The 13820-nt window shown below is 38.0% G+C and overlaps 1 protein-coding gene across 1 annotated transcript in view; it reads left to right on the forward strand.

Moving 5' to 3' along the window:
* Positions 1-13820, forward strand: part of ARAP2 (ArfGAP with RhoGAP domain, ankyrin repeat and PH domain 2) — a 795317-nt gene that overhangs the window by 226042 nt on the left and 555455 nt on the right. The gene's annotated exons all lie outside the window — the stretch shown is intronic.

The raw sequence follows: 13820 nt of genomic DNA on the forward strand, positions 1-13820 counted from the left end.
TTGTACATTAAATGATTTAATTATTGTATTCAAAAGCAGCAGGTGTATGGTACAAATAAAGCTGTGGACCGACAAGAAGGCACTGGTTGTCACTCCCGTAAAAACACAAAGGGCGAGCACTAAGCAATTACATAGTTTAGCACTGCCCATCCAAGCACAGCGATTCTTGTTTGGTCTCTAGCAATTACCATTTTCCGTTTCACAAAGCAATTATTTTTGTTTCTTTTTTTTTTTCTAATGGATTTCATTAATCACATCTGTCAACCATAAAAGCAGCATTTACTAACTCTGGAAGTAAAACATTTAAAAGATTGCATTTATTTTTCAATTGGAGAGGCAAATACTAATTGAAGAAATCTCTAAAAACCCAGTCTTAACATGTGGATCAAATGATATTGGCAGCCCAGCAATGGAGTAACTAAACAATCTATGCAGAAAGCAGTTGGGTTCTCTGCTGAACTCTCCATCTGGAAGTCTCTGTTAACATACTTCAAAATCAGGCATTAAGAATCTCTGTGTGATAGAGGGCTAATTTTTTTTAAGTTGCCATCTGCTACTTGTAAGTCACTCTCCTAGGCACTAGAAGGATACACAGAGATAGATATGATATGTGACTGCATAAATATTGAGGATGAGAAAAAAATCCTTGCAGCTAACACAGAATAAATGTAAACTAATGTATGATGAAGTGGTACAGAAATGTTCCAAGTACAAATGGGTCTACTGAGAGTAAGAGTTATTTAATCCTGGAGGATAAGGTGATCTTTCAGAACCATCTTGAGTTTAACTGCTATTAGGTTATGAAGGAGCAGAATTTTGGTTGGGCAAGGAAGGACATATGGGATTTCAATATGTTGAGATAGAAAAGGAGTTGAAGGAGACAGCATATTTCAAAAGGAAGAAAGAGTGAGCAGTGAAGCAGAGATGACAAGTCTTAAGGCACAGGTAGGGATTCCTTGGTGGCTCAGATGATAATGAATCCTCCTGCAAGGCAGGAGACAGGGGTTCGATCCCTGGGTCAGGAAGATACCCTGGAGAAGGGAATGGCTACTCTCTGTAGTATTATTGCCTAGAGAATGCCAAGGGCAGAGGAGCTTGGTGGGCTGTAGTCCACAGGGTCACAAAGAGTCGGATATGACTGAGCAACTATCACCTTCACCTTTTTTTTCTTCAGGGAATTGTGAATGAGAGCAAGTCTCCATCCACTCTTTCTTGGTTCATGCATGTCTCTGGCCACCATACTTCACTTTATAAACCATACTTTACTTTATGCTGATCTTTTTTAAAGTGCAAGTATATCAGAGGGAAGAGGTGTGAGGGGACAGATGGAATAGGTAAAGGGGAATAAGAGGAACAAATTTCCAGTTATAAAATAAATAAGTTAGGTGATATAATGTACAGCATAGGGAAAGTAGACAATAAAATTGTAAAAACTTTGGTAACAGATGTTAACTAGACTCATAGTGGTGATCATTTTGTATGAAAATATCAAATCACCTTGTTGCACACCTGAAACCAATATATTTTAAGTCAACTATGCTTCAATAAAAATAGAATGCATGTATGATCCTGTTTTTCCCCACTTTAGGAAACATCACTGGTTTCCAGCTGCTCTAGGTGAAGACAGCAAGCCTCATAACGCCCCCATACCTACATGATCATGCCCCTGTGGAAACTTCCAGCCTCATCTCTTATTTCCGCTTACATTAGGATCAATAGTCACCTGCTTTCAACCACTTCAAGTAATGACTGCCTCTGGTATAGAACCCCTGTGGTCTCATAATTAATCTCTACATTTCACCCAGCTTGACAAGTAGCTGTAATGACCCAACTTCCTCTTGGTCATTTGAGTCCTGACTTGCTGCTAATCCTTGAGCGTTCTCTTGAGCTCCAACTGTAGAATATTAAGCACATTTTACATCCATAAGTGGGCAGTGACTGCTTCCGACTACCTCATGATCTTCTCACATGCTTTCCCCTCTTTCTTGGAAAGACCTCTCTCCCTCTACCTCTAAAGCTTCTCTATCTTCCAGCTAATACCTACTCAAATTTAGAGCTAAATCTAACTACCATTTCCTCACTTATTTGACAGAGAAGGCTTGGTTAAGTGCCTTTGTTATATGACCTTGTATGGTTGTATATCTCTTTTATTCTTATTAAACTTCCATCCAAAAATCAGCTTTGGAGATTGTCTACAATATTTATCTTTCCATCAAGACAGGAAATCTCTGTTGCAGGAGGCTGCATAAGTCTTGTTAACTTTGTCTCCCATGTGCTAGCAAAGTGCCTGGCAACTGGTAAGTTCCAAATAAATGCTATTAAAAAATGAATGCCTGAACAAATGAGATATGATCAGGAAGACTGGTTAGATCCACATTGGAGAGGCCTTGAATTTGATGCTAAGGATTTTGTGTAGAAAATAGGAAAGTTTCAGCATTTGTAAAAATAACTTCTAGGCTGAAACAAATGTTTAGACGTGAGAGGGGAGAGCCATGAAATAAATTATAATACTATTTTCATCCAGGCAGTCCTAAATCAATTCAAACTAGATACAGAAATCTGACACAACCTCTTTTTTGTTTTCTTTGTATATATACACATTCAACTTCTCAATTTCTACTTCATATTACTCTTGTCTGCTCTCTATGAAGTCGAAATTTTTCCTAAAGAAATCTCTCTTCTTCCAGTTTATCAATCTATTTTCCTTTACTGTACTCACATTCTTTTATTGCTCCTGTTTTAATGGTAATAATGAAGCATATTTTCCAAACAATCCAGTTTTTCTTTGATTATTTGCAGATATGATTCTTGGAGACACAGGTCTTTTAAATTGTCATCTTAATTTTTGCATCTGTTACATTTAAAGTTTTGTTTGACTTTTAGAAGAAATATATTGTGGTAAGAACACAACGTGAGATCTACCCAGTTAACATATTTTAAATTGTATAATATAGTGTGTTATCTTTAGGCACAAAGTTGTATATCAGATCTCTAGAATTTATTCAACTTGCATAACTGAAATTCTGTACCCAGTGATTCACAAACTCCACATTTCCCCTCCCAAGCCCCTAGTAAACACAACACTCTTCTTTTATGAATTTGACTATGTAACTCATATAAGTGGAATCATGGACTATTTTGTCCATATGTGACTGTTTTATTTCACTTATCATTACGTCCTTTAGGTTCTTACACGCTGTTACACATTGCAGGATTTCCTTGATTTTTAAGGCTGAATAATATTCCTTTGTATGTAGATACCACATTTTTAATCCATTTTCTATCAATGTATATTTAGGATATTCACAACATTTTCATTATTGTCAGTGGTATTGCAATGAAAATAGGGGTGCTAATACATCTTCAAATTTCTGATTTCAGTTTTTTTTTAGGTAAATAATCCGAAGTGGAGTTGCTCACAAGTGGATTATTCTGTTCTTAACTTCTTGAGAGATTTTGTACTGTTTTCAAAAGCAGCTGTGCCATTTTGCATTCTCACTAGCAGTGTACAAGTGATACAATTCCTCCGCATCCTCACCAAGATTTGTTGTCTTTTGTTTTTATTGATATTAGACATGCTAACAAATGTGAGGTAACAACTATTTATGATTTTCAGTTGTATTTCCCCAATGATTAGTGACTTTGAGCATCATTTTATTTTGCATGTTTGTTTATATTTTATTGGAGTATAGTTGCTTTACAATGTGTTAGTTTAAGATGTATTTCAAAGTGATTCTGATTTATGTATGTGTATATATGTGGAACTCCCCACATGAGCTAATGTCAAAGAACACTCCTGTCAATGCAAGAGAGGTAAGAGATGTGGCTTTGATTCCTGGGTTGGGAAGATCCACTGGAGGAGGACATAGCAACCCACTCCAGTATTCTTGCCTGGATATCTCATGGACAGAGGAGCTTGGTGAGCTACAGTCCAGGTTGCAAAGAGTGGGACATGACTGAAGCAACTGAGCATGCATACATATATATATATATACTTCCCTGGTGGCTCAGACGTAAAGAATCTGCCTATAATGCAGGAGACCTGGGTTCAATCCCTGGCTCAGGAAGATCCCCTGGAGAAGGGAATGGCAGTATTCTTGCCTGGAGAATTCCATGGACAGAGGAGGCTTGTGGGCTACAGTCCATGGGGTCATAGAGAGTCAGATACGAGTGAGTAACTAACACCCCCACCACCACACACACACCCATATATATGTAACCACAGACTTGGCAACCACGAGTCTGTTTTCTATGTCTATGAGTCTAGTTTTGTTTCACAAAGGTTTATTTATATCATATTTTTGATTCCACATATAAGTGATGTCAAATAGTATTTCTCTTTCTTTTTCTAATTTACTTTATTTACTATGATCACCTCTAGTTGAATCCATGTTGCTCAGATGGCATTATTTCATTATTTTTTATGGCTGAGTAATATTCCATTGTACATACATACACATGTTCTTTATCCATTCATCTGTTGATGCACATTTAAATTGTGTCCATGTTTTGACTATTGTGAATAGTGCTGCTGTGAACATAGGGGTCCATGCATCTTTTCGAATTATAGTTTTGTTCAGATATATGCCCAAGATGGGATCGCTGGATCACATGGCAACTCTACTTTTCATTTTTTGAAGAACCTCCATACTTTTTTTGATAGCAACTGTACCACATTTCATTCCTACAAACAATGTAGAAGGGTTCCCTCTTCTCCATACCCTCTCCAGCATGTATTATTTATAGACATCTTAATGATGGTCACTCTGACTGGTGTGAGGTAGTACTTCATTGTAGTTTTGACTTGTATTTCTCTAATAATTAGTGATGTTGATGTTTCACTGTTGGCCATTCTGTATGTCTTCTTTGGAGAAATGTCTTCTTCTGCCCATTTTTTGATTGGATTCTTTGTTTATTGGTTGATGAGCTGTATGTACTATTTGTATATTTTGGAAATTAAGCCTTTGTTGGTTGCATTGTTTGCAAATATTTTCTCCCATTTCATAGGTTGTCTTTTCATTTTCTATATGGTTTCCTTTGCTGTGCAAAAGCTTGTAAGTTGACTAGGCCCCACTTGTTTATTTTTGCTTTTCTTTATATTGCCTTGGTAGACTGACCTAAGAAAACATTGGTACAATTTATTTTAGAGAATGTTTTTCCTATGTTCTCTTCTAGAAATTTTATGGTATCATGTCTTTTGTTTAAGTCTTTAAGCCATTTTGAGTTTATTTTTGTGTATAATATGAGCATGTGTTCTAACTTCATTGATTAATATGCAGCTGTCCAACTTTCCCCAAACCCCTTGCTGAAGAGCTTGTCTTTTCCCCATTGTATATTATTGCATCTTTTGTCCAATACCAATTGGCTGTAGGGGTGTGTGTGTGTGTGTGTGTTTTTCTGGACTCTCTATTCTTTTCCATTGAGTGATATGTTTGTTTTTGTGCCAATACTGCACCATTTTGATTACTATAGCTTTGTAGTATTGACTGAAATCTAGGAGAGTTATGCTTTCTGCTTCCTGCTTTCTCCTCAGGATTGCTTTGGCAATCCTGAATCTTTTATGGTTCCATAAAAACTTGAGGGTTATTTGTTCTAGTTCTGAGAAAACTGTCATGAGTAATTTGATAGTAATTGCATTAAATCTGTAGATTACTTTAAGTAGTATGGCCATGTTAATGATATTTATTCTTCTAATCCAAGAGCATGAGCTCTTTCCATTCCTTGGAATCATCTTCAATTTCCTTTATTAATGCTTTATAATACTTAGCATATAAGTGTTTCACCTCTTTGGTCTGATTTATCCCTAAGTATCTTATTTTTTGGTACAATTGTAAAAGGTATTGTATTTTTACATTTCCTTTCTGATATTTCATTTTTAGTGTAAATAAATGCAACCAATTTCTGTATGTTAATCATGTATCCTGCTAGCTTGCTGGATTTTTCTAGTAGTTTTTGTATGGAGTCTTTAGAGTTTTCTATATATAATACTGTTTTAATTATGGTAGTTTTGTAAATATGTTGAAATCAAGCAAGGTGATGAGCCAGCTTTTTTCTTTTTCAAGATTGTTTTCGATATTTGGAGTCTTTAGTGGTTTTATATATATTTGAGGTTTTTTTCTATAACTGTAAAAAAGGCCTTTTGAATTTTTGTAGGAATGGCATGGTATCTGTAAGTCCCTTTGGGTAATATGGATATTTTAACATTATTGAGTCTTCTAATCCATGAACTCAAGTTATCCATTTCTTCGTATCTTCTTTACCGCACTGAAAGTGAAGTTCCTTTGTTAAGTTTATTCTTAGGTAATTTATTCTTTTTGGTACTCTTACAAGAGGTATTGTCTCTCCAATTTCTTTTTCAGATTCCTTAAGTAGCATATGGAAATATAACTAATTTTTGTTTGTTAACTTTATGTCCAGCAACTTTACTGAATTCACTTATCAATTCTAATGTTTTGTCATTGGAATAGTTTTTTTCTATATTTAAAAGCATGCCATCTGCAAATAAGTGACGTCACTCAGTCGTGTCTGACCCTTTGTGACCCCCTGGATTGTAGCCAACCACGCTCCTCCGTCCATGGGATTTTCCAGGCAAGAGTACCGGAGTGGGTTGCCATTTCCTTCTCCAGAGGATCTTCCCAACCCAGGGATTGAACCTTGGTCTTCTGCATTGTAGGCAGACACTTTACCGTCTGAGCTACCATGGAAGTCATCTGCAAATAGGAAAACTGTATTTCTGTCTTTCTGATTTGAATACCAAATAGTTATGGCTAAGATTCCATTAATATGTTGAATAGAAGGGTTGAGTGTGGACCTTCTTGTCTTATTCCTGATCTTAACAGAAGACTCCTTTTCCTCTCTTGCTGTATTTCTTTATATTTTGGTTGTTTGTATTGATATTCTTTGATTCCTTGTAATTTTTCATTTGAAAAAGCAGCAACATTACTTCCTTTGTAGTTACAACGGGACTCATGTAAAATACCATAATTATAAATGTCTCTTTTAAGCTTATAGCAACTTAGCTTCTGTTGCATAGAAAATTTTTACACTTTTACTCCCCTCCAGCACTTTGTTATTGATATCACAGTTTACATCTATATATATTGTGTAGCATTAGTGTATTTTAGTTATAGTTATTTTAATACCTGTAAATATTCATACTAGAATTAAAGGTGATTTACCCAGTGCTAATACACTCATATGTTATTCTATGTTTGTCAATATTCTTATCTTTGCCAATGAATTATTTACCTTCTATGTTATTGTATTGCTGTTTAATATCTTTTATTTCAAGTTGAAGGCTTCCTTTTGTTATTTCTTGTAAGGTAATTCTGGTGCAAGTCCTTCAGCTTTCGTTTGTCTGAGAAAGTCTTTTATTTATTAATTTTTTTCATTTGCTGAATGTTGAGTCTTTTATTTACAAATTAATTTATTTATTTTAATTGGAGGCTAGTTACTTTACAATATTGTGGTGGTTTTTGCATACATTGACATGAATCAGCCATGAGTGTACAAGGAGAGTTTTATAAGGTATGGTATTCAGGGTTGGAATTTTTCCTAGGATATTGAATATATCATCCCACTCCCTTCTGGTCTGGAAAGTTTCTGCAGAAAAACCCATTGATACAGTTCCCTTGTACTTGGCAAGTTACCTTTCTCTTGCTCCTTTCAAAATTCTCTGTCTTTGATATTGACATTTTGATGCCTTGGTGTAAATTTATTGGGATTCAACTTATTGGAATCCCTTAAACTTCTTCAATTTGATGTCCATTTCCCTCTTCTAAATTTGAAAAGTTTTCAGTCATTATTTCTTTGAATAATTTTTAGATTCTCTTTCTCTCTCTCCTCTTCTAGGATTCTCATAGTGCATATCATCTACTTGATGTCATCCCATAAATCTCTTTGGTTGTTGTCAGTCTTTTTCTTTATGTTCCTCAGACTAGATAATATTATGTGACCTATCTTCAAGTTTTAGGATTCTCTCTTTTGTGTCTTCTAGTCTGGTGTTAACGACCCCCCATTAAACTTTAAAATCCATTTATCATATTCCTTAACTCCAGTATATCTATTTGGTTCTTTTCAAAATTTCCTATCACTTTGTGGAGATCCTCTCTTTGTTCATTTTTATCATGTTTGAATTATCTGTCAGGTAAATTATGTAACTATCTCATTAGAGTAGATTTCTGGAGTAATAGCTATTTTTTTCCTTGAGATCATATTTCCCTGTATCTTCATCTTCTTTGGCCTGGATTACTACCTATACTTAAAAAAACAAAACAAAAAACAAATCTGCCACCTCTTCCAATCTTCCCAGATTGGCCTTATATAGGAAAAGTCTTTCACTTTCAACCTGGCCTAAACTTTTGTGAGTTTTTTTCAACTTGGTACTAGTAGTATGCTCTCATTAGCACTTGGAGACAGACAAGCAAGAAACTCATCTTCTGAGTGGCTCCTGGAGATGCTGAAACCTTGGGTGTGAAGTCAAATTCTTTCTCCCCTCAGGGAGAAGTTGAGAACTGGAATTTATTACCCACTCTGTGCTTAGCCAAGGAAGGGAGCTGAGGCAAGTACTTACCGACTACTTCAAACCCTGGTTTTATGCTCTGTACCCTCTCCAAGCCAGGCTTCAACAGTACATGAACCGTGAACTTCCAGATGTTCAAGCTGGATTTAGAAAAGGCAGAGGAACCAGAGATCAAATTGTAAACATCCACTGGAACATCAAAAAAGCAAGAGAGTTCCAGAAGAACATCTACTTCTGCTTTATTGACTATTCCAAAGCCTTTGACTGTGTGGATCACAATAAACTGTGGAAAATTCTGGAAGAGATGGGAATACCAGACCACCTGACCTGCCTCTTGAGAAACCTGTATGCAGGTCAGGAAGCAACAGTTAGAACTGGACATGGAACAACAGACTGGTTCCAAATAGGAAAAGGAGTCCATCAAGGATGTATATTGTCACCCTGCTTATTTAACTTATATGCAGAGTACAGCATGAGAAATACTGGGCTGAATGAAGCACAAGCTGGAATCAAAATTGCCAGGAGACATATCAATAACCTCAGATATGCAGATGACACCACCCTAAAGGCAGAAAGTGAAGAAGAACTAAAGAGCCTCTTGATGAAAGTGAAAGAGTAGAGTGAAAAAGTTGGCTTAAAGCTCAACATTCAGAAAACTAAGATCATGGCATCTGGTCCCATCACTTCATGGCAAATAGATGGGGAAATAGTGGAAACAGTGGCAGACTTTATTTTGGGGGGCTCCAAAATCACTGCAGATGGTAACTGCAGCCATGAAATTAAATTACTCCTCAGAAGGAAAGTTATGACCAACCTAGAAAGCATATTAAAAAGCAGAGACATTACTTTGCCAACAAAGGTCTGTCTAGTCAAAGCTATGGTTTTTCCAGTAGTCATGTATGGATGTGAGAGTTGGACTATAAAGAAGGCTGAGTGCTGAAGAATTGATGCTTTTGAACTGTGGTGTGAGAGTCCCTTGGACTGCAAGGAGATCCAACCAGTCAATCCTAAAGGAAATCAATCCTTTACAATTGATTATCCATTGGAAGGACTGATGCTGAAGCTGAAACTCCAAAACTTTGGCCACTTGATGTGAAGAACTGACTCAATTGAAAAGACCCTGATGTTGGGAAAGATTGAAGGTGGGAGGAGAAGGGGATGACAGAGGATGAGATGGTTGTTTGGCATCACCGTCTCAATGGATATGAGTCTGAGTAAACTCTGGGAGTTGGTGATGGACAGGGAGGTCTGGTGTGCTTCAGCCCATGGGGTCGCAAAGAGTCAGAGATGACTGAGAGACTGAATTAAACTGAACTGACCGTCTAGGGAATTGGTTGGTATATGCTAGACCCTGTCTGATCTCTGTGACAAGTAGGATAGAAGCCAGTTTCTCTGGTGTACCTAGAAATGTTGGAAAATTGTATGTGCTGTGCAACACATTTGCTCCTCCTAGGGAAGCTGGGAATTGGAGTGTACAACCACTTATTCTGCATTAAGCCAGAGAGAAAAGATATAGTGAATGCCTGCATGCTACTTCTGACTTCTGTTTTGGTCTCTGTAGCCCCTGAGGGACTCCCATAACATTAGGTCTCATGAGATCTTCACGAAGGAGAGAGAAAAGTCGGTGCCTCAGGTAGCACTCAGGAAGGATGTTAAATACGAAGTCTATCTCTTGCACCCCTCGGGGAAAATCTGGAAACCGAAAACCTCCTTCCAGTTACAGCACACTGTTCTGTGGGTGCGGACTTTGTTGAGAGGGTGTCTTTGCTTTTCCTTAGCAACATCCTGGTTTTGAGATTGCTAGTTTTTCAGTCACCTGCAATGTAGGAGTCTCTTTACCTATTTTCTTGATTTCTCACAAAAAGAATTGATATGTGTGATGCTGTTGAACCCATGTCATGAGGACTTCCTATTCACCATCTTGGTATGTCACTCCCTTGTAACATTTTTATTGTATTATTTCTCGGCTTCATTTCATGCAGATATATATATATATATATATATATATATATATATATATATATATATATATTTTTCTTATTAATAAGAACATCCAATTTTTCTTATTTATAAATACAAATTACCACCCTTATAAGTCTTAATTTTCAGTTCCTTAAATCTAAAAGCATAGTAAGTTCTGAGTTTAATTAACACATAGTTCAGTATTGCCCTTAGCACCCTGTGGAGAAACTGGAAGTTCCTTTCCTTGGCCTTGGAGGCAATTAAAAACAACATGAGAGAAGGGCAGAATTTAGAGCAGCTCATCCAGCATTGTGTATCTCTGATGATAACAATTTAAGCCTTAACCTTTAACATACTTGTAGATTTCAGGCATCTTTCCTGTTCAAAAACCCAGTCCCCTGACCTGCATACCTAGATGAAAATTCCAAGAGAAGAAATACTTGAGACTCTGCCTTTTGCAAAGTGAGCTTTCCCTGGAACCCAAAGATTTTCTTTGCTAGTAATCCATGCAGCTACTGTGTCTATGACACAGATGCCTAAAGAAATCAGGGCTGAGCTGCAGAGAGTACACATCAAGAGCCCTGATTCTCAGGCTTGTGGAATCTCATGTCCATGGCTTGTCCCTGCTGATGCCCATACTGGATACAAACAACCAGTAGCTTGTGATCAATGCTGTCAAAATCGCAAAGTTCTGCCAAGTTCAAAATTCCACAGACATCAGATTTACCAAAGTCTATTTCTTACATGTCAGTTCAATTCAGTCGCTCAGTCGTGTCCGACTCTCTGCGACCCCATGAATTGCAGCACGCCAGGCCTCCCTGTCCATCACCAACTCCCGGAGTCTATCCAAACCCATGTTCATCCAGTCGGTGATGCCATCCAACCATCTCATCCTCTGTCGTCCCCTTCTCCTCCCGCCCCCAATCCTACCCAGCATCAGGGTCTTTTCCAATGAGTCAACACTTCGCATGAGGTGGCCAAAGTATTGGAGTTTCAGCTTCAACATCAGACCTTAGAAAGAACACCCAGGATTGATCTCCTTTAGGATGGATTGATTGGCTCTCCTTGCAGTCCAAGGGACTCTCAAGAGTCTTCTCCAACACCATAGTTCAAAAGCATCAATTCTGTGGCGCTCAGCTTTCTTCACCGTCCAACTCTCACATCCATACATGACCACTGGAAAAACCATAGGCTTGACTAGACGTACTTTTGTTGGCAAAGTAATGTCTCTGCTTTTAAATATGCTATCTAGGTTGGCCATAACCTTCCTTCCAAGGAGTAAGCGTCTTTTAATTTCATGGCTGCAATCACCATCCGCAGTGATTTTGGAGCCCAAAAAAATAAAGTCTGACACTGTTTCCACTGTTTCCCCATCTATTTGCCATGAAGTGATGGGACCAGATGCCATGATCTTAGTTTTCTGAATGTTGAGCTTTAAGCCAACTTTTTCACTCTACTCTTTCACCTTCATCAAGAGGCTCTTTAGTTCTTCTTCACTTTCTACCATAAGGGTGGTGTCATCCGCATATCTGAGGTTATTGATATTTCTCCCGGCAATCTTGATTCCAGCTTGTGTTTCTTCCAGCCCAGCATTTCTCATGATGTACTCTGCATATAAGTTAAATAAGCAGGGTGACAATATACATCCTTGATGGACTCCTTTTCCTATTTGGAACCAGTCTGTTGTTCCATGTCCAGTTCTAACTGTTGCTTCCTGACCTGCATACACATTTCTCAAGAGGCAGATCAGATGGTCTGGTATTCCCATCTCTTTCAGAATTTTCCACAGTTTATTGTGATCCACACAGTCAAAGGCTTTGGCATAGTCAATAAAGCAGAAATAGATGTTTTTCTGGAACTCTCTTGCTTTTTCGATGATCCAGCGGATATTGGCAATTTGATCTCTGGTTCCTCTGCCTTTTCTAAAATCAGCTTGAACATCTGGAAGTTCACGGTTCACATATTGCTGAAGCCTGGCTTGGAGAATTTTGAGCGTTACTTCACTAGCATGTGAGATGAGTACAATTGTGTGGTAGTTTGAGCATTCTTTGGCATTGCCTTTCTTTGGGATTGGAACGAGGACTGAACTCTTCCAGTCCTGTGGCCACTGCTGAGTTTTCCAGATTTGCTGGCATATCGAGTGCAGCACTTTCACAGCATCACCTTTGAGGATTTGAAATAGCTCAACTGGAATTCCATTCCTCCACTAGCTTTGTTCGTAGTGATGCTTTCTAAGGCCCACTTGACTTCACATTCCAGGATGTCTGGCTCTAGGTGAGTGATCACACCATCGTGATTATCTGGGTCGTGAAGATCTTTTTTGTACAGTTCTTCTGTGTATTCTTGCCACCTCTTCTTAATATCTTCTGCTTCTGTTAGGTCCATACCATTTCTGTCCTTTATCGAGCCTATCTTTGCATGAAATGTTCCTTTGGTATCTCTAATTTTCTTGAAGAGATCTCTAGTCTTTCCCAATCTGTTGTTTTCCTCTATTTCTTTGCACTGATCGCTGAGGAAGGCTTTCTTATCTCTCTTTGCTATTCTTTGGAACTCTGCATTGAGATGGGAATATCTTTTCTTTTCTCCTTTGCTTTTCGCTTCTCTTCTCTTCCCAGCTATCTGTAAGGCCTCCTCAGACAGCCATTTTGCTTTTTTACATTTCTTTTCCATGGGGATTTTCTTGATCCCTGTCTCCTGTACAATGTCACGAACCTCTGTCCATAGTTCATCAGGCACTCTGTCTATCAGATCTAGTCCCTTAAATCTATTTGTCACTTCCACTGTATACTCATAAGGGATTTGATCTAGGTCATACCTGAATGGTCTAGTGGTTTTCCCTACTTTCTTCAATGTAAGTCTGAATTTGGCAATAAGCAGTTCATGATCTGAGCCATAGTCTGCTTCCGATCTTGTTTTTGCTGACTCTATAGAGCTTCTCCATCTTTGGCTGCAAAGAATATAATCAATCTGATTTTGGTGTTAACCATCTAGTGATGTCCACGTGTAGAGTCTTCTCTTGTGTTGTTGGAATAGGGTGTTTGCTATTACCAGTGCATTCTCGTGGCAAAACTCTATTAGCCTTTGCCCTGCTTCATTCTGTACTCCAAGGCCAAACTTGCCTGTTACGCCAGGTGTTTCTTGACTTCCTACTTTTGCATACAATGTGTCATCTCTGCCAATGAAAATTCAGCCACATGGGACAACAGAAACCCTGAAAATTGCTAAGATTTAAACCACTTAATCGGAGAAGGCAATGCCATCCCACTCCAGTACTCTTGCCTGGAAAATCCTGTGGATGGAGGAGCCTGGTGTAGGCTACAATCCATGGGGTCGCTAT

Source organism: Giraffa tippelskirchi, chromosome 1, assembly GCF_054371585.1.
Source record: "Giraffa tippelskirchi isolate mGirTip1 chromosome 1, T2T-mGirTip1v1.2.pri, whole genome shotgun sequence".
Classification (NCBI taxonomy): Eukaryota; Metazoa; Chordata; class Mammalia; order Artiodactyla; family Giraffidae; genus Giraffa; species Giraffa tippelskirchi.